The 18,651-nt window shown below is 46.4% G+C and overlaps 1 protein-coding gene across 5 annotated transcripts in view; it reads left to right on the top strand.

The window, feature by feature from the left end:
- NT5C2 (5'-nucleotidase, cytosolic II) overlaps positions 1-18,651 on the top strand; it is a 155,199-nt gene that overhangs the window by 62,894 nt on the left and 73,654 nt on the right. The window lies entirely within an intron of this gene.

The raw sequence follows: 18,651 nt of genomic DNA, 5'->3' as shown, positions 1-18,651 counted from the left end.
GCTGAACTAATGCAGAGAGGTATTAAATCTTCCTAGCATCAGCTAAGAATCTACAAGCTCCTCCCCTAACAATAGGACAGGAGAAAACTACACCAATTGAAAACAAAATAGGGAAAAGGTATTGGGAAATGACTACTGAACTAGTTATATTTTTATTATGTGATTTTGATGCCCCGTGTACCAATCACGTATTGAACACCAACTTGTAATCAATACCTTAATGTCCATATCAGTGGTCAAGGGGATTTAAGTTATATTATAATACTTTGAATTTATTGTGGATATAGCACAGCATCATATCTCTTAAGATTTCTGGTGCACTTTATTTGATAGAAAATAAGTTTATTATTATATTTATGACAAGTATTATTTAGAAAGTGTCTGAGTATCAGCACTTGACATTCAAGTAACACACGGTAGACGCTTATTCTTGCGGAACCGAGTCACTTTATTACTATAATAATCGGACAACACATACATATCCCGATGAAGTTTATAAATATCTTAAACAAATAATACTGTACAGGGATATCATACACACACAGTGATACACACTGTTTTTTTTTTAATCTCACAAATTCCTTTTTTTTCTATTCACATTAATGTCTAATTCTTGTTTTTTAATTATTTCACAGTATTTTTTATCATTATTAAAAATAAAAGTTAAATTTTAGTTTTGATAAAAAGCAGTAGTGTGGGCCTCTCTCCACTTTTAACCTTATCATTACAGGTTTGGCTAAGTGGAGAGACTCCTTCCCTGATCTTTCATTGCAGGCTATAGTTAAAACCTCGGTTTTATTAAACAAGCAATTCATATCTTCTTCTTTTGCCAAAATGCAATATAAAATATTACACAGGGCCTACTCTTCCCCAAAACTTCAATACATAACGGGTGTGTCCGATAATTCCAATTGCTTTAAATATACTTTACCCAAAGCAGATGTTCTTCACTGTTTGTGGTTCTGCGCCATTGTACAATCATTCTGGAAAGATTTCCACTCTTGTATCACTGATTTCTCTGACGTCCTAAGTGGATGCTGGGGACTCCGTCAGGACCATGGGGTTTTGCGGCTCCGCAGGAGACAGGGCACAAAAGTAAAAGCTTTAGGATCAGGTGGTGTGCACTGGCTCCTCCCCCTATGACCCTCCTCCAAGCCTCAGTTAGATTTCTGTGCCCGGCCGAGAAGGGTGCAATCTAGGTGGCTCTCCTAAAGAGCTGCTTAGAGTAAAAGTTTGTTAGGTTTTTTATTTTCAGTGAGTCCTGCTGGCAACAGGCTCACTGCTACGAGGGACTTAGGGGAGAGAAGTGAACTCACCTGCGTGCAGGATGGATTGGCTTCTTAGGCTACTGGACACCATTAGCTCCAGAGGGAGTCGGAACACAGGTCTCACCCTGGGGTTCGTCCCGGAGCCGCGCCGCCGACCCCCCTTGCAGATGCCGAAAAGTGAAGGTCCAGAAACGGCGGCAGAAGACTCTTCAGTCTTCATAAGGTAGCGCACAGCACTGCAGCTGTGCGCCATTGTTGTCAGCACACTTCATAGCAGCGGTCACTGAGGGTGCAGGGCGCTGGGGGGGGGCGCCCTGGGCAGCAATGATAGTACCTTATTCTGGCTAAAAATACATCACATATAGCCCCTGGGGGCTATATGGATGTATTTAACCCCTGCCAGGTCTCAGAAAAACGGGAGAAGAAGCCCGCCGAAAAGGGGGCGGGGCCTATTCTCCTCAGCACACAGCGCCATTTTCCCTCACAGAAATGCTGGTGGGAAGGCTCCCAGGCTCTCCCCTGCACTGCACTACAGAAACAGGGTTAAAACAGAGAGGGGGGGCACTTATTTGGCGATATGTATATATATATATTAAAATGCTATAAGGGAAAAACACTTATATAAAGGTTGTCCCTGTATAATTATAGCGTTTTTGGTGTGTGCTGGCAAACTCTCCCTCTGTCTCCCCAAAGGGCTAGTGGGGTCCTGTCCTCTATCAGAGCATTCCCTGTGTGTGTGCTGTGTGTCGGTACGTGTGTGTCGACATGTATGAGGACGATGTTGGTGAGGAGGCGGAGCAATTGCCTGAAATGGTGATGTCACTCTCTAGGGAGTCGACACCGGAATGGATGGCTTATTTAAGGAATTACGTGATAATGTCAACACGCTGCAAGGTCGGTTGACGACATGAGACGGCCGGCAAACAAATTAGTACCTGTCCAGGCGTCTCAAACACCGTCAGGGGCTGTAAAACGCTCATTTATCTCAGTCGGTCGACACAGACACGGACACTGACTCCAGTGTCGACGGTGAAGAAACAAACGTATTTTCCTTTAGGGCCACACGTTACATGTTAAGGGCAATGAAGGAGGTGTTACATATTTCTGATACTACAAGTACCACAAGAAGGGTATTATGTGGGGTGTGAAAAAACTACCTGTAGTTTTTCCTGAATCAGATAAATTAAATGAAGTGTGTGATGATGCGTGGGTTTCCCCCGATAGAAAATTATTGGCGGTATACCCTTTCCCGCCAGAAGTTAGGGCGCGTTGGGAAACACCCTTTAGGGTGGATAAGGTGCTCACACGCTTATCAAAACAAGTGGCGGTACCGTCCCCAGATAGGGCCGCCCTCAAGGAGCCAGCTGAGAGGCTGGAAAATATCCTAAAAAGGTATATACACACATACTGGTGTTATACTGCGACCAGCGATCGCCTCAGCCTGGATGTGCAGCGCTGGGGTGGCTTGGTCGAATTCCCTGACTGAAAATATTGATACCCTTGACAGGGACAGTATTTTATTGACTATAGAGCATTTAAAGGATGCATTTCTATATATGCGAGATGCACAGAGGGATATTTGCACTCTGGCATCAAGAGTAAGTGCGATGTCCATATCTGCCAGAAGATGTTTATGGACACGACAGTGGTCAGGTGATGCAGATTCCAAACGGCACATGGAAGTATTGCCGTATAAAGGGGAGGAGTTATTTGGGGTCGGTCCATCGGACCTGGTGGCCTCGGCAACAGCTGGAAAATCCACCTTTTTTACCCCAAATCACATCTCAGCAGAAAAAGACACCGTCTTTTCAGCCTCAGTCCTTTCGTCCCCATAAGGGCAAGCGGGCAAAAGGCCAGTCATATCTGCCCAGGGATAGAGGAAAGGGAAGAAGACTGCAGCAGGCAGCCCATTCCCAGGAACAGAAGCCCTCCACAGCTTCTGCCAAGTCCTCAGCATGACGCTGGGGCCGTACAAGCGGACTCAAGTGCGGTGGGGGGTCGTCTCAAGAGTTTCAGCGCGTAGTGGGCTCACTCGCAAGTGGACCCCTGGATCCTACAAGTAGTATCCCAGGGGTACAGACTGGAGATTCGAGACGTCTCCCCCTCGCAGGCTCCTGATGTCTGCTTTACCAACGTCTTCCTCCGACAGGGAGGCAGTATTGGAAACAATTCACAAGCTGTATTCCCAGCAGGTGATAATCAAAGTACCCCTCCTACAACAAGGAAAGGGGTATTATTCCACACTATATTGTGGTACTGAAGCCAGACGGCTCGGTGAGACCTATTCTAAATGGGAAATCTTTGAACACTTACATACAAAGGTTCAAATCAAGATGGAGTCACTCAGAGCAGTGATAGCGAACCAGGAAGAAGGGGACTATATGGTGTCCCTGGACATCAAGGATGCTTACCTCCATGTCCCAAATTGCCCTTCTCACCAAGGGTACCTCAGGTTCGTGGTACGGAACTGTCACTATCCGTTTCAGACGCTGCCGTTTGGATTGTCCACGGCACCCCGGGTCTTTACCAAAGTAATGGCCGAAATGATGATTCTTCTTCAAAGAAAAGGCGTCTTAATTATCCCTTACTTGGACGATCTCCTGATAAGGGCAAGGTCCAGAGAACAGTTGGAAGTCGGAGTAGCACTATCTCAAGTAGTTCTACGACAGCACGGGTGGATTCTAAATATCCAAAATCGCAGCCGTTTCCGACGACACGTCTGCTGTTCCTAGGGATGGTTCTGGACACAGTCCAGAAAAAGGTGTTTCTCCCGGAGGAGAAAGCCAGGGAGTTATCCGAGCTAGTCAGGAACCTCCTAAAACCAGGAAAAGTGTCAGTGCATCATTGCACAAGAGTCCTGGGAAAAATGGTGGCTTATTACGAAGCGATTCCATTTGGCAGATTCCACGCAAGAACTTTTCAGTGGGATCTGCTGGACAAATGGTCCGGATCGCATTTTCAGATGCATCAGCGGATAACCCTATCTCCAAGGACAAGGGTGTCTCTCCTGTGGTGGTTACAGAGTGCTCATCTTCTAGAGGGCCGCAGATTCGGCATTCAGGATTGGATGCTGGTGACCACGGAGGCCAGCCTGAGAGGCTGGGGAGCAGTCACACAGGGAAAAAATTTCCAGGGTGTGTGATCAAGTCTGGAGATTTTTCTCCACATAAATATACTGGAGCTAAGGGCAATTTACAATGCTCTAAGCTTAGCAAGACCTCTGCTTCAAGGTCAGCCGGTATTGATCCAGTGGGACAACATCACGGCAGTCGCCCACGTAAACAGACAGGGCGGCACAAGAAGCAGGAGGGCAATGGCAGAAACTGCAAGGATTTTTCGCTGGGCGGAAAATCATGTGATAGCACTGTCAGCAGTGTTCATTCCGGGAGTGGACAACTGGGAAGCAGACTTCCTCAGCAGGCACAACCTCCACCCGGGAGAGTGGGGACTTCATCGGGAAGTCTTCCACATGATTGTGAACCGTTGGAAAAGACCAAAGGTGGACATGATGGCGTCCCGTCTGAACAAAAAACTGGACAAGTATTGCGCCAGGTCAAAAGACCCTCAGGCAATAGCTGTGGACGTTCTGGTAACACCGTGGGTGTACCAGTCGGTGTATGTCTTCCCTCCTCTGCTTCTCATACCCAAGGTATTGAGAATTATAAGACGTAGAGGAGTAAGAACTATACTCGTGGCTCCGGATTGGCCAAGAAGGACTTGGTACCCGGAACTTCAAGAGATGCTCACAGAGGACTCATGGCCTCTGCCGCTAAGAAGGGACTTGCTTCAGCAAGTACCATGTCTGTTCCAAGACTTACCGCGGCTGCGTTTGACGGCATGGCGGTTGAACGCCGGATCCTAAGGGAAAAAGGCATTCCGGAAGAGGTCATTCCTACCCTGGTCAAAGCCAGGAAGGAGGTGACCGCACAACATTATCACCACATGTGGCGAAAATATGTTGCGTGGTGTGAGGCCAGGAAGGCCCCATGAAGAAATTTCAACTCGGTCGTTTCCTGCATTTCCTGCAAACAGGAGTGTCTATGGGCCTCAAATTGGGGTCCATTAAGGTTCAAATTTCGGCCCTGTCGATTTTCTTCCAGAAAGAATTGGCTTCAGTTCCTGAAGTCCAGAAGTTTGTCAAGGGAGTACTGCATATACAACCCCCTTTTGTGCCTCCAGTGGCACTGTGGGATCTCAACGTAGTTCTGGGATTCCTAAAATCACATTGGTTTAAACCGCTCAAATCTGTGGATTTGAAATATCTCACAGGGAAAATGACCATGCTGTTGGCCCTGGCCTCGGCCAGGCGAGTGTCAGAATTGGCGGCGTTTGTCTCAAAAAAGCCCATATCTGATTGTCCATTCGGACAGGGCAGAGCTGCGGACTCATCCCCAGTTTCTCCCTAAGGTGGTGTCAGTGTTTCACCCGAACCAGCTTATTGTGGTACCTGCGGCTACTAGGGACTTGGAGGACTCCAAGTTGCTAGATGTTGTCAGGGCCCTGAAAATATAGTTTCCAGGACGGCTGGAGTCAGGAAAACTGACTTGCTGTTATCCTGTATGCACCCAACAAACTGGGTGCTCTTGCTTCTAAGCAGACGATTGCTAGTTGGATGTGTAGTACAATTCAGCTTGCACATTCTGTGGCAGGCCTGCCACAGCCAAAATATGTAAATGCCCATTCCACAAGGAAGGTGGGCTCATCTTGGGCGGCTGCCCGAGGGGTCTCGGCTTTACAACTTTGCCGAGCTGATACTTGGTCAGGGGCACACCCTGACTGAGGAGGACCTGGAGTTCTCTCATTCGGTGCTGCAGAGTCATCCGCACTCTCCCGCCCGTTTGGGAGCTTTGGTATAATCCCCATGGTCCTGACGGAGTCCCCAGCATCCACTTAGGACGTCAGAGAAAATAAGAATTTATTTACCGATAATTCTATTTCTCGTAGTCCGTAGTGGATGCTGGGCGCCCATCCCAAGTGCGGATTGTCTGCAATACTTGTACATAGTTATTGTTACAAAAATCGGGTTATTATTGTTGTGAGCCATCTTTTCAGATGCTCCGCTGTTATCATGCTGTTAACTGGGTTCAGATCACAGGTTGTACAGTGTGATTGGTGTGGCTGGTATGAGTCTTACCCGGGATTCAAAATCCTTCCTTATTGTGTACGCTCGTCCGGGCACAGTATCCTAACTGAGGCTTGGAGGAGGGTCATAGGGGGAGGAGCCAGTGCACACCACCTGATCCTAAAGCTTTTACTTTTGTGCCCTGTCTCCTGCGGAGCCGCAAAACCCCATGGTCCTGATGGAGTCCCCAGCATCCACTACGGACTACGAGAAATAGAATTATCGGTAAGTAAATTCTTATTTTTTTTTTTACATATCCCATTTACGATAACCATGCCCTGGGCTCTGTGGTATGATTTATTCTCCTTCGCCAGCTGCTAAGCCTTCAGTAGGTGTTCGTCTTTTATTGGCTAAAGTAGCTGCTGTGGCCCAGAAAACTATCTTGTCTCAGTGGATCCAGCCTGAACGTATCTCTCTGACATTTATGCTCCCCAGACTTGCTTATGTTTACCAAATGGACTGGGTTGAGTGTTCATTAGATGCCGAATCACGAACACTGAAATTCTTTGATATTTGGTTGCCCTATATCTTTACACTCTCTAGTGTGGAAACAGACCACATTCGCAAGATAGTTTACCTGACCACGTGGTATAATATGTCTGTTTTAGAAGGAGGTGCTCCCCCTTTTAATTGTGTCATTTACTATTTTCCTTAGCATATTTAACTCTACGGTGCCTTCTTTAAATTGTATATTTGATGCCGTTGATGTTTTGCTCTGGTTGTGGATTTTACTCTTTTATGGATGGGTTATTGTCCCTCTGTTTTCCGATATTACTCATACCTATTGTGGGCTGTTTCTACCTCAATGCTGTGCCATACATTCCTGTATCGTTTACTTTCTTTGTCATACCTTTTTTTTTCTTCAGTAAACGTATATTTAAAAAAAATATGTTACATTTTATACAGTTTATCTATAAATTATCCTTTTGTAAGCCACTGTAAGACCAATGCTTTTCTTTTCTAAGAAAACTACAACTAACATTCTTATGTTCAATTTAATCTATCTGAGTGTACTTTGTATGTTTTTATATGTTTAGTCTATCTACATTATCTATCTACATATATTCAGTTGTACAGATGCGTCCTTCCTGGTACGTTATGAGTTGCGGTGCACTGGGCGCATGAAATCCTCCAGCTTTCATGCTACATTAAAGTGTCAGTGGAAAACACTGTAACGTAGCATTTTTTATGCAGATACACCTGCAGTCGCACTCAGAATATACACATGCCGCATATCATTTTAATCAGTGTAGTCGGCTTGTGCGTCTTAGGGTACACACCAGGACGAAATTGGTGTGACATGTCGTTTCCAGGCAAATCATAACTACATATCTGGATTGTGCAGCATGTACCCGCGACCGCGCAGTTTCATGTGTCGTTAACGTTATCTTCTGGTTGGCTGCGCTGCACGGTCAATCAGAAGATATATGACGTGTACATTGCGACGACATACCATTGCATCATCGTGCATGGGCGGCACGATATGTCGGCTGATGGTTGATCAAGGCTTCTAATACATATTAGTGTTTCACAGTATAAGTATAATAAGCAGGATACATTTTTTTCTTTCTTTTTTCTTAAAACGTCAGTGCAAAATAAACTTTATTTTTTCCAACCTGCATCTGATGCATGTACATGTATACCTAAACAGGCTCCGGTAAATTGCATCTTATAATAAGGGGAAAAAAAACATGCCCATATCATATTTCACTTGATCAGGCTACATGTTTTATTTTGGTTTAATTGTTGCCCGAGCAACATAATTTCCAGATATCTCCAGGTGTAGGGAGATTTCCCACCGGAGTCAGTTGGTGCGTGGACTTTAAACCAGGAATTATCTACTGAAACCAGGTGATCTGAATAATTAGCAGCAACAGCCTTTACAAAGGAGTCAAGGTTTCATTTTCTGGTTCAAGTTTTTTAATAACAAACTTCCAGAAAGGATTTTATTCAAAATTAAGATTCAGAATGAATCTCAGTCTTTGTACCTTTAATGAGTGAACTTTTTTTTTCCAGCCACAGTAAATGTGCCAACAACTGAATGTGGTTCCTTTTAGAGTTGCTTTATTCAGCCCCATTCAAAGGACCAAATTGTGAGTAACAGCCCAGCGTTGTAGAATAGATTCCCTTCTATCCTGGCTACCTGGGTACTGCTGCATTGCTCTTATTAACATGCAGAACGTGATGGTTGTGGGACTTCTGCATCTGGTTACAGTGTGCTGTGTGCCCACCCTGTAAAATAGAAATACTGCTTTAGTCTTTATCTCTTCTTCTTTTTTTTAAATTAGAATAACGTTTAACAGATTATGTATTTTCTACTTAGTAAGCAATTTGGTAGAGGGACTGGCTCTAGAAATGAGTTCAGTATGATATACCGGTGGCCGGAGTGCCAGCCGTCAGTATACCAACAATGGCATCCCGGCCGCATGTGGAGCGCATAGAGTCCCCTTGCGGGCTCGCTGTGCTCGCCACAGGTTCTGTTCCCACTCAGGGTGTCGTGGACACCCACGACTAGGAATAACCCCTGTTAGCCGGGATTCCGTCTGGCGGCATTGTCAGTGGTCAGGATACCGGTGTCTGTATCCTGACCATTGGGACCCCGACTGCCGATAACCTACAGTAACTGCATCCCCTAGGAACACCAATACTACATATAAGAACATTGCACTGCACTGTTTCATGGATGGCAGACCTGTCATTAGAAATGATGAGATAGCTCACTGCTCCTGTACCTTTAGGTGCCACCTTTACTTCTGCATTCCCATCTGTGGAAGCTTTAAATCTCTTCCCCCATCATGTTTAAAAGAGATTCTTATGGTGAGGTCACTGGAGTATGTAAAATGCAGATGTGGGCAGTTGCTAAATCGGAAGGGTCATCACAGGTCTTAAATGGGTTACGTTAACTATATCTGTGGAGGAAATCACGCTCTAAGGCAGACTTCCTCCATTTCAAACTTATGCTCTCATAATTCAGTGCTGCCCTTTCCCTCGCTAAACAGTCATACTTCCAAGAACTTCATCTCCTCCAGGTCTTTGAACCCCCGGCGCCTCTTTGCCACTCTCAACTCCCTCCTCTGCCCACCCGCACCTCGTCTTCCCTCCTCACTCTCTGCTCTTGACTTTGCCACTTCACGTGCAAAATTGACTCCATACGTCAGGACATCACATCCCGCCAAATCATCAGCAACTAGCCGCCTCCTTTCTCTTACTACCCCTTCTCATCCCTCTTACCAACTCTGATATCTTTCTCCCATGTATCTGGTGAGGAATTTATGGCCCTCATCCGTTCCACCCCCCCCTCCACCTACCCATTTGACCCCGTCCCCTCCCACCTGCTAACTCTCTGCCTGCTCCCATCTTGCCAACCTCCTCAATCTCTCCCTCTCATCAGGCACTGTCCCCTCTGCCTTAAAGCATGCACTCGTCTCACCTATTCTTAAAAAACCTACCCTTGATCCACACAATCTCTCCCGTCTCTCTCCTCCCTTTTGCCTCCAGACTCCTTGAGTGTATTGTCTACAAACGTCTTACTGCGTTTCTTTCCTCCCACTCACTGCTTGATCCATTCCAATCTGGCTTCTGTGCTCTTCACTCCACTGAAATTGCCCTCACAAGAGTCAGCAGTTATCTCCTTTCTGCTAAAGCCAAGGGCCACTACTCTTTGCTTTTTCTCATACGTCCTAGAGGATGCCGGGGATGCTTCAAGAACTATGGGGTATAGACGGGATCTGCAGGAGACATGGGCACTTTAAGACTTTAAAAGGGGTGTGAACTGGCTCCTCCCTCTATGCCCTCCTCCAGACTCCAGTTAGATTCTGTGCCCAGTGAGTCTGGATGCACACTGAGGAGCTCTCCAGAGTTTCTCAGAAAAATACTTTTTGTTAGGTTTATTATTTTCAGGGAGACCTGCTGGCAACAGGCTCCCTGCATCGTGGGACTGAGGCGAGAGAAGCAGACCTACTTCTGTGAGTTTCAAGGCTCTGCTTCTTAGGCTACTGGACACCATGAGCTCCAGAGGGTCTGATCGCTAGGTACGCCTAGATGCTCGTTCCCGAAGCCGCGCCGTCACCCCCCTTGCAGAGCCAGAAGTCAGAAGACGGGTGAGTAAAAGAAGATCAGAAGACTTAAGTGATGGCAGAAGACTTCAGTGTCTTTGAGGGCCGCTGGGCGCCATGCTCCCACACACACAGTGATACTACAGGGTGCATGGCGCAGGGGCGGGCGCCCTGGGCAGCATGAAACCTCACTAAACAAACTGGCAAAAGAGGCTTGCAGTGCCTGGGCACTAAAAACCGGACCCAGCCAGTATAAATATTTAAAAAATAGCGGGACTGAAGCGCGCCATTAAGGGGGTGTAGCTTAGCCCTCACAGCTCTAACCAGCGCCATTTTCTCTTCACAGAGCTGCAGAGACGCTGGTCCTGACCTCCTACACTGCTGTACAAGTAACAGGGTGCAAAACGGGGGGGGGGGGGGGGAGGGGGGGCACAGTATTTTGGTGCTGTATTATTATTATAAAAGCGCTAACAGGTCTGAGGCATTACTTTCATCGTTTCAGTACCGGGATAGGCGCTGGGTTGTGAGCTGGCAAAACTCCCTCTGTGTTTCTCTAACAGGCTTTGCTGTGGGTCTGTATCCTGTAGCCCCAGTGTGGTTGTGGGTGTCTGTACACGTGTGTCGACATGTCTGAGGCTGAGTGCTCTTCCCAGGAGGAGGCTGGAGTGGGGACAGAAAAGACTGTGGGAGTGACCGTGTCGGCACCGCCGACGGCTGGTTGGGTAAATATGTTGAGTGTTTTGAATGCAAATGTGGCTCGGTTGAATAAGAGATTAAATAAATCTGAGTCTCAGAACCAGACATGGAGAAAAACCATGGAGGATGCATTGTCGCAGGTTCAGACCCCCTTGGGGTCACAGAAGCGTTCATTTACCCAGATAGCGGATACAGATACCGACACGGACTCTGATTCCAGTGTCGACTATAGTGATGCCAGATTGAATCCTAAACTGGCTAAGAGCATTCAGTACATGATTGTGGTGATAAAAGACGTGTTACATATCACGGAAGACCCTGCTGTTCCTGATACTAGGGTCTGCATGTTTAAGGGAAAGAAACCTGAGGTGACTTTCCTCCCTCTCATGAACTGAACGCTCTTTTTGAAAAAGCTTGGGAAAATCCTGACAAGAAGTTACAGGTTCCCAAGAGAATTCCGGTGGCATATCCGTTCCCCTCTGGGGACAGGGAAAAGTGGGAGTCAACCCCCACGGTGCACAAAGCGCTATTGCGTCTGTCCAAAAAGGTGGCGCTTCCGTCTCCTGACACGGCAGCCCTAAAGGATCCTGCGGATCGTAAGCAGGAAAATACACTGAAATCCATTTATGTCACTACTGGTACGCTGCTCAGGCCTGCCGTTGCATCTGCGTGGGTGAGTAGCGCTATTGAAAAGTGGGCAGATAACTTGTCATCTGATATAGATTCCCTGGACAGGAATAGCGTTCTTTTGACACTGGGTCATATCAGGGACGCTGCAGCCTATCTAAAGGAAGCTGCGAGGGATATTGGCCTTTTGGGATGAAGGGCCAATGCCATGGCAGTCTCAGCTAGAAGTGCATTGTGCATTCATCAATGGAATGCTGATGCTGACTCTAAGAAGACTATGGAGTCTCTGCCGTTTAACGGTAGTGTCTTGTTTGGTGACGGCCTCACTGACCTGGTATCTACGGCTACCGCGGGTAAGTCATCGTTCCTACCTTATGTTCCTGCACAACAAAAGAAAACGCCCCACTATCATATGCAGGCCTTTCGGCCCAATAAATACAAAAAAGGACGAGGGTCTTCCTTCCTTGCTACGAGAGGAAGAGGAAGGGGAAAAAGGTCACAGGCTGTGACAAGTTCCCAAGAGCAGAAGTCCTCCCCAGCTTCTGCCAAATCCACCGCATGACGCTGGGGCTCCTCTGCGGTAGTCCGCACCGGTGGGGGCACGTCTCCAACTCTTCAGTCAGGTCTGGGTTCGCTCGGCCCTGGATCCTTGGGTATTAGAAATAGTAGCCCAAGGGTACAAATTGGAGTTTCAAGATGTGCCCCCTCACCGATTTTTCAAATCGGCCTTGCCAGCTTCTCTTTCAGAAAGGGAGGTAGTATGCGCTGCAATACTAAAGCTGTGTCAAAATCAGGTCATTGTCACGGTACCCCCGTCAGGGGGAAGGCTTTTATTCAAGCCTGTTCGTGGTCCTGAAGCCGGATGGCTCGGTCAGACCGATTCTGAACCTAAAACCCCTCAATTTCTATCTAAAAAATTCAAATTCAAGATGGAATCTCTCCGAGCAGTGATCTCCAGTCTGGAGGAGGGGGATTTTATGGTGTCGGTCGACATAAAGGTTGCCTACTTACACGTTCCCATATATCCTCCACATCAGGCTTATCTGAGTTTGCTGTTCAGGATTGTCATTACCAATTTCAGACGTTGCCGTTTGGTCTGTCCACGGCTCCGAGGATTTTCACCAAGGTTATGACGGAAATGATGGTTCTCCTGCGCAAGCAGGGAATCACAATTATCCCGTACTTGGACTATCTCCTGATAAAGGCGAGATCCGAGGAGAAATTACTGAAAAACGTTACGCTCTCCCTGACAATTCTGCAACAACATGGTTGGCTCCTAAACTTGCCAAAATCTCAGTTGGTTCCGACAACACGGCTGTCGTTCTTGGGCATGATTCTGGATACAGAATTACAGAGAGTTTTTCTTCCAGTGGAAAAGGCTCTAGAAATACAGAACATGGTAAAACAGATTCTGAAACTGGCTAGAGTGTTGATTCTTCAATGCACTCGGTTGCTGGGGAAAATGGTGGCGGCCTACGAGGCCATTCAGTTTGGCAGGTTCCATGCCAGGGTGTGTCAGTGGGACCTGTTGGATAAGTGGTCCGGGTCTCACCTCCACATGCACCGGAAAATAATCCTGTCTGCCAGGACCAGAATCTCTCTCCTGTGGTGGCTGCACAGTTCTCACCTTCTAGAGGGACGCAGGTTCGGGATCCAGGATTGGATCCTGGTGACCACGGATGCAAGTCTCCGAGGCTGGGGAGCAGTCACACAGGGGGAAAATTTCCAGGGAAAATGGTCAAGCCAGGAAGCTTGTCTGCACATAAACATTCTGGAATTAAGGGCCATTTACAACGGCCTTCGGCAAGCGGAACATCTTCTTTGCGGTCTGCCCGTCTTGATTCAGTCAGACAACGTAACAGCAGTGGCGTACGTAAACCGCCAGGGCGGAACAAAGAGCGGCGATGGCGGAGGCCACAAAAGTTCTTCGCTGGGCGGAAAAACATGCAAGCGCTCTGTCAGCAGTCTTCATTCCAGGAGTGGACAACTGGGAAGCAGACTTCCTCAGCAGACACGATCTGCATCCAGGAGAGTGGGGTCTTCATCAAGAGGTCTTTGCAGAAGTGACAAGTCGGTGGGGAATTCCTCAAATAGACATGATGGCGTCTCGCCTCAACAAGAAACTTCAGAGATATTGTTCCAGGTCGAGGGACCCTCAAGCAATAGTGGTGGACGCCCTGGTGACACCGAGGGTGTTTCAGTCGGTCTATGTGTTCCCTCCATTTCCACTCATTCCAAAGGTGATAAGGATCATAAGAAGAACAAGGGTTCAGGCGATACTCATTGTTCCAGACTGGCCACGGAGGGCCTGGTATCCCGATCTTCAAGAATTACTCATAGAAAATCCCTGGCCTCTTCCTCTATGAGAGGACCTGTTACAGCAAGGACCGTGCGTGTATCAAGACTTACAGCGGCTGCGTTTGACGGCATGGCGGTTGAACGCCAAATCCTAGCCCGGAAGGGTATTCCCAGTGAAATCAAACTAGAAATGAACAGAGAATTGGCGCTCCACAATAGACATAAACCCAATTAGACTCAGACGGCCGCTCACCGGTTGTGGGCGGGCTGCCCCAACAGAATATCAATAAGATAGAGAAAAAAAGAGGTACCTCTCAATTGTCTCCCACCTACATTATATTTTAGTCCGTGGATGCACGGCTGAAATATCTATTCACATATGAAGCGCCATTTCATTATTTGCTCCAGTCCATAAAAAGACTTGTTATTAGATATTGTTTATTTATTTCAGGTGATACACCGCAGTCATAATAAATACTGTTTTTTATGTGATTTTTCATTAAATTTATTTTATTTTATGATTTTTTCATCAGGCTATTTTATTGTCATTAATGTGTTATATGAAACATTGTTTCATTATTAAATTCATATATTAGACTCCTTCAGCGCTCCCATACCTCCCTTTTATTCCCAGTGAAGTCATTCCCACACTACTTCAGGCTAGAAAAGCAGTAACGGCGAAGCATTACCACCGTATTTGGAGAAAATATGTCTCTTGGTGTGAATCCAAGAAGGCTCCTACGGAAGAAATTCAGCTGGGGCATTTGCTCCATTTTTTGCAAGCAGGTGTGGATGCGGGCCTAAAGTTGGGCTCAATTAAAGTACAAATTTCGGCCTTATCAATTTTCTTTCAGAGAATTGGCCTCCCTTCCAGAAGTTCAGACCTTCGTGAAAGGCGTGTTACACATCCAACCTCCCTTTGTGCCCCCAGTGGCACCATGGGATCTTAATGTGGTGTTGCAGTTCCTGCAATCTCATTGGTTTGAACCTTTGCGTAAGGTTGAATTGAAATTCCTTACTTGGAAAGTAGTCATGTTGTTGGCCTTGGCATCCGCAAGGCGGGTATCTGAATTGGCGGCTTTGTCTCACATAAGCCCCTATTTAATCTTCCATGCTGATAGAGCGGAGTTGAGAACTCGTCAGCAATTTCTGCCAAAAGTGGTTTCATCGTTTCACGTAAACCAGCCTATTGTGGTGCCAGTGGCTACTGACGCCTTGGCGGAATCGAAGTCTCTCGATGTGGTTAGAGCTTTGAAAATCTATGTCGCCAGAACGGCTCAAATTAGGAAAACAGAGGCTCCTTCCAAGCAGACTATTGCACGCTGGATCTGTAATACGATTCAGCAAGCTCATTCTACGGCAGGATTGCCGTTACCGAAATCAGTGAAGGCCCATTCTACCAGAAAGGTGGGCTCATCCTGGGCGGCTGCCCGAGGGGTCTCAGCATTACAGCTTTGCCGAGCTGCTACTTGGTCGGGCTCAAACACCTTTGCGAAGTTTTACAAGTTTGATACCCTGGATGAGGAGGACCTCTTGTTTGGTCAATCGGTGCTGCAGAGTCATCCGCACTCTCCCGCCCGTTCTGGAGCTTTGGTATAAACCCCATGGTTCTTGAAGCATCCCCAGCATCCTCTAGGACGTATGAGAAAATAGGATTTTAATACCTACCGGTAAATCCTTGTCTCTTAGTCCGTAGAGGATGTTGGGCGCCCGTCCCAGTGCGGGCTGTTTCTTCAGTTATTGGTTATGATTACACTAATGTTGTGTTGAGTTCAGTCAGTCTGTGGCTGATGTTAGTCATGCCGTTGCATGCGTTGTTGTTAAATGCCATGTTGTACGGCGTGTTTGAGGTGTGAGCTGGTATGTATCTCACCTTAGTTTTAAAAATTAAATAAATCCTTTTCCTCGAAATGTCAGTCTCCCTGGGCACAGTTCCTATAACTGGAGTCTGGAGGAGGGGCATAGAGGGAGGAGCCAGTTCACACCCATTTTAAAGTCTTAAAGTGCCCATGTCTCCTGCGGATCCCGTCTATACCCCTTGGTTCTTGAAGCATCCCCAGCATCCTCTACGGACTAAGAGAAAAGGATTTACCGGTAGGTATTAAAATCCTATTTTCTCCTTGACTTCTCTGCTGCTTTTGACACTGTTGACCACCCTCTCCTGAAAATCCTTCACTACATTGGTCTGCATGATACTGCCCTCTCCTGGCTATCCTAGCTTTCTGACCTTTCCTTCTGTCTCCTCTCAAGGCTCCACCCCTCCTTCCTCTAACTGTAGGTGTCCCCCAAGGTTCTCTCCTTTCTTCTATACGTTTTCTTTAAGTGAACTCATTAGCTCTTTTGCCTTACAATATCATCTTTATGATACTCAAATCTATCTTTCCTCCCCTGACCTCCCACCTGCTCTCCTCACTCGTGTAACCAACTGTCTCTCTGCTATCTCTTCTTGGATGTCCCAGCGCTTAATTAAACTAAACATGTCTAATACTGAGCTGATCATTTTCCCACCCTCCCGCACAACCTCACCTCCCACAATTTCATTATCTGTTGATGGCACTGCTATCTCCTCTAGCCCCCAAGTGCAGTCTTGGAGTAATCCTTGACTCCTGCCTCTCCTTCAAACCACACATTCAGCAATTCTCACAAACCTGTCATTTTCATCTCAAAAATATTTCAAGGATCAGACCCTTTTTTCACCCAGGATGCCCCTAAGATCCTTATCCACTCACTGGTCATCTCCCAACTGGACTACTGTAATCTCCTCCTATCTTGCGCCGCTGACAAATATCTCTCTTTACTCCAATCTATACTCCGTGCCGCTCCCCGGCTCATCTTCCTCACCAAACGTGCTACATCCACCTCCCCTCATAAGCCCTTCACTGGCTCCCCTTTCCCTTCTGAATCCATTTCAAGCTTTTCACACTCGCTTACAAATCCCTCACCCACTCCTCTCCCAGTTACATCTCTGACCTTATATTCCTTTACACTCCCACCCATGCTCTTCGCTCTGCTAATGCACACCGCCTCTTGCCTACTGATTACCTCCTCCCACTCCTACCTCCAAGATTTTGCATGTGCTGTTGCTCCCTTTCTCTTGAATTCTCTACCTCTCCCCCTCAGACTCTCCACCTCTCTACAAAACTTCAAACGGGCTCTCAAGACCCTCTTCTTCACCAAACCCAGCCGTCTCTCATCCTAAGCCCTCTGTGGCCCACGCTCACTTTTAACCCCATCTGTGTCACCCCTGTCTGTCTGCCCTCCCCTTTAGAATGTAAGCTTTCACTAGCAGGGCCCTCTTCCCTCATGTGCTTTTACGTCTCTGACTTAACCTGTCTTCCTTTCATTACTCCCTTTGACCGCACCAAATCTCTCGGTTTTCTGCCGCCTTGATACTTATTTCAGTGTTGTCTGCTGACGCAGCCATGTTTATATACCTTGTACTGGTCCTATATTGTGTTGAATTGTAAGTCACTGTTTTCTTGTTTTTGCTTATTTGGTTATGTACTCCGTAATTGGGCGCTTCGGATCCCTTGTGGCGTCATAAGAATAAAGGATGCCGATGATAGTAATAATAATAATAATAATAATAAAAAATAACAATTATAATCTGCTTTAAAACATTTTGTGCATATTATTATTATTATCCGTTGTTGTGCTTACTGTATGTTGTACATTTGTTTTCTGTACTGATGCTGCTGTCTCTGGTATATATTCCCTCAGTTCTGACTGTTTCATATTTACTGTAAAACTTTCTCTTTTGCCCTGATCCTGTTTCCAGCATTAAGAACATCCTGTGTTGAGGCAGAGGCGGAAGAATTTGACTCCATGAAAAGGGGGCTGCCTAAAAATAATACACCTCTGTGTTTAGTGGACGGGTGCCAGAGTTTGCATAGCTTTCAACCAGGCTCAGTCTGAGTGAAGTATGAGACTGTTTCACAATAGTAGACGGCACACCAGTTTGTGTAACACTTTATGTGACTACAGGACTCCTTAAGTGACTCACAGTGCAGAGTGATTATACAGCAATTAAACAAGTGCTCTTATAATGGGACATCCGCTCCAAGATGTCTGATTGCCCAGCAGTGATTTATTAATAACGATGTTCTAATGGAGTCCTTAAGAATCTTGAACAAATTCCAAACAAATGATTCATATCAGGTTCTACACAGAATACAGTACAACTAAGGCGCAACAATGTTATATTGCAGTAGGAGCTTAATAAGTCCTACATTCCTTCTGATTTGCTCTCAGCACAGCTCCAAATTACTTGAATAATAACGGATCAGTTGCTCATCTTACTGTATGTTGCCATTTTTCCAAAAAAGTTCACCCCTTGTCATAGTAACATACTATACGTTTGTGTTATCTGTGTTCTTTTTCATCTTGGAACCATTTAACATTCAGCTATGTGACAAAATTCAGGAAGAAGTGCTTAAGCACAGGTACTGCTACCCGTGGCGTAGTGTCTTGTCATGCCAGGTGTCTCACGCTATATTGCACAAAAAGAATAGTTGCATGAGGACACCATCTCTGAGTCACTCGGGGCAATTTCATATTATCTTGGGATTTTATTTGTGATAAAGAT

The sequence above is a fragment of the Pseudophryne corroboree genome, chromosome 3 (assembly GCF_028390025.1).
Source record: "Pseudophryne corroboree isolate aPseCor3 chromosome 3, aPseCor3.hap2, whole genome shotgun sequence".
NCBI classification, from domain to species: Eukaryota; Metazoa; Chordata; class Amphibia; order Anura; family Myobatrachidae; genus Pseudophryne; species Pseudophryne corroboree.
The sequence above is the reverse complement of the archived record's forward strand: the minus strand, read 5'-3'. Positions and strand labels throughout refer to the sequence as shown.